We start from the raw sequence: 3,492 nt of genomic DNA, 5'->3' as shown, positions 1-3,492 counted from the left end.
TTTCATTCCACTGAATGTTTCTCTGAGTTAGATTGTTGCAAGAATGGCATTGTGCTTGCAATCAAAATAATTTTGTTTGTCTAGCAGAGTCCTGTACAAAAAACTGCAACCAATATATATAAAAAAAAGAAAATACACAGATGTCTGTTTATATTACCTGCATGCAGCTTTCTCTGTAAAATGTCCATGGTAATAAATTGATAAAGGTCCAATAATTGGATTTCGGGGGAAAAACTAATTCAATCTTTTTCTTAGGAATTCATCCTTTGAGAAATAATCATGATTTTATCCACAGTTAGAAATATATGATAATTTATCCTAATTATGAATCAAAATCCATTTCCATAACATATATAAAATGTCCTTAACTTAATACACAGCTTACTGAGTTTAAGCGTGGCAAATGTGTCTGAACAATGAAGATTACCCTCATTGATCCGCAGTGGTTAGATTTATGATGGCCTGCAGCAGAATTGAACAGGCCTGGTTTTTACAGCAGTTTCTTAACTGTCGATACACAACAGAATTATGCTGACAGTCCACGAGTTATAGCCAAATACACTTTCTATCAAATAATTTGCTGGTCTGATTGGAAATAAACAACCCAAGTAAGGATATTTGTTTGTTTTCAATCTTTTTTCTTTTGTTTTGTGACTGCTTATGTTTTATCTTTTTGCTGTAAAGCCTTTTTATTATGGAGCCACATTTTTTAAGAAAATGTATTTAGGGGATGAGCAGCAGAGTTCAGTATGTAGGTTTTGTCCATGAAAAACCTGCCTATTCTGTTATTGACTCTCTGATAACCCAGGTGCTGACAACCAGTTCTGTAAAACTGACTTGCAGCGCTGCTTGGAGTGACTACCATCTCCAAACTGATGAGCAAGTTACATATAATTGGGAGGGATGTCCGAAACAGACCACATTTTGATTCTACAAGACGTCCCCACAGATAGACTGTTTCCCCTTCCGGCCAACAGAGGAGCCACTGTCAGGGTTTGGTGGAAGTGTGGACCCAGGACAGAGGCAGACTGCTCAGTAAGTTCCAGAAAATCAGGTTTATTGGGTCAAACTAAGGCAGATGACTAAACTTAGACACATGAAGCAAATGCAAGCAATGTACCAGCCACTCGAGACACAAACTGAGGGGTGTAAATACACAGAACACAACAAGACGATGGTGAAACAAATGAACTAAACGAACCCAGGTGACCTAATGAACACAGACAAAGGCAAAACAGAAACAAACTACAAAATAAAACAGGAAACAGGTAACTAAAGAGACATAAAACAAAAAAAAAAAACACATAACAGCGACAGTCTTTTAGAGATTTGCAGTAAAGGTTTGCAGGGCAATATGGGCAATGGCTCTCTGTAATATGGAACAGATTGCACAGCCATTCTCCTGTCTCATAAAATTGCCAGGAGACCTATCATGACTGCCCGTCATCATCAGGTCTGTTTGTGCTGGTGTCAGCAACATGTGTACTGGAACCTTTATGGAAGAATGTTATGTTCAACAAAGTGTGTTCAGTGAGAGGCTTCTTCAGGTCTGATGCAAGACTGAAAGATACAGAAGATCATTCCTGCCAGCAGCCATCAGCCTCCAGAACAAGACTTCCTCACATTAATTATTACTATATTATTATAAACTACAATATTGAATTTCCCTTTGGGGATTAATAAAGTATTTTTCATTTCATTTAACTTAATTTCATTTCATTTCAGGGATGAGTTCAGATTCTGTGTACTATAGGGTCAAAGTACTGAGAAGACACAAAAACACTATGCTGATTGCTGCATTGACACAGTAACAGCCTGAACATTAACAGATAGGGTGATAGTGTGTATCTGCCTCAAAAACAACGCTTGTCATCATTGTAAACAATCTCAGTGCAGATGTAACCAGTGGCAATCCCACAACTCACTCGCATAGAGTAGAGTTAATCAGAGACTACCAATGTAGGCGTTGAGAGGATAGGGTGGCCTGCTTGTGAGGCCTGTTTGTGCAATAGCGGCCAACTCAACCATATTAACTGCAATGTGTGACCCAGCAGGTGACCACCATGAGGAGGAGGTGCCAGACTGTTGTGGCTGTGTATGGTTCTTCCACATGCTTCACGTGTGTTTAATCAATAACCTGTTATATCGTCAAAATGTCTTCTTTCTTCACATTTCAATCATTTAGTCAAATAAACTACACACAAAAAAGAGTCAATAGAAGAATAAACTGTTTTGCATTGGCAGAAAAGATGTAACAGTTTTTTCACAGACTCACTTTAACTCTGCTGCTCATCCCATAAATGCATTTTCTGCTCTAATATCGCATCATTTAAAAGCTAGATAAATAGTATAATTTTTTTTTTTTAAAGAAGCATCTTTATAACAAAGAAATAATCAACTAGACATAAATTTTCTCTTAATTTGTGCCAAGTAATTTTAATTTTAAACAAAACCTTCCTATAGGAAAGAAGGGTTTGTTTGCAAGTTGTAGACTAATTCATTCATTCTCAGTTGTTGATTGATCCGTTTTACTGAAGCTTAATGAGCATTAATTGTGAATTACATCATCAATTGGGAGTTTATTCATTCATTCGTTTTCTACACCGGTTAGTCCAGTTAGCTGGAGCCAATCCCAGCAATCAGGCGAGAGGCAGGGTACACCCTGGACAGGTCCCCAGTCCATCACAGCAATTGGAAGTTATAAATGGTAATTACTCGATGATTTGCAGGTCTGAACAGTTTCCCAAAGCATTTTGGTCGAATAATCTCAGACATCTGGGGACGTTTTCAACACTCGGGAAACCAGAAAATGCAACTGTGTAGGCACAGTGACTGACAATAAGTATTAATAACAAGCCATGGAGTGATCACAGCTGCTTTCATAGAAAAGTGTTGCTGTAGCGGAGGCGGAAAGCAGTGGGCTGCCACCTCCTCATTCATCCAACTGACTGCTGACAGATGACTCCATAGCTCGCTGCCACTCTCTCAGACACCCAATGTATCCGGATGAGGTCTGGAAACAGTTTGAAATGCTAAATTTTAGAAAACGCCATGGTAAAAATACAACAGATGAAACTGTTGTGAGGAATTAAACCCTAGAGAGGAGGAGGAAGAAGACCATGCTCCGCGGTGTTTACATTTTCTGAACGCAAGCGCACATCCAGTTTCTGGCGGCGGATGGAGACCTATAATGTGTGTCGGTAATTGCTGTCCTCCAGCTGTCGCCTCCCACTTCAGTGTGAGAGGCAGAGAAAGAGCTAGAGAGAGAGAGAGAGAGAGAGAGAGAGAGAGAGAGAGAGAAGAGATAGAGAGAGAGAGAGAGAGAGAGAGAGAGAGAAAGAGATAGAGAGAGAGAGAGAGAGAGAGAGAAGTTTCCTCTGCTCCTGACGCGCCGTCGCCGATTGTTCACACGATGGCACGTCCTGCAACGCCGCCACTTCAAGAGCTCCGCAGTCTTTTATGAGAACTGAGACATTCTCAGAAGTGTCAACC

Source organism: Telmatherina bonti (genome assembly GCF_933228915.1).
Source record: "Telmatherina bonti genome assembly, chromosome: 19".
Lineage (NCBI taxonomy): Eukaryota > Metazoa > Chordata > Actinopteri > Atheriniformes > Telmatherinidae > Telmatherina > Telmatherina bonti.
Note: the sequence above shows the minus strand (reverse complement) of the source record.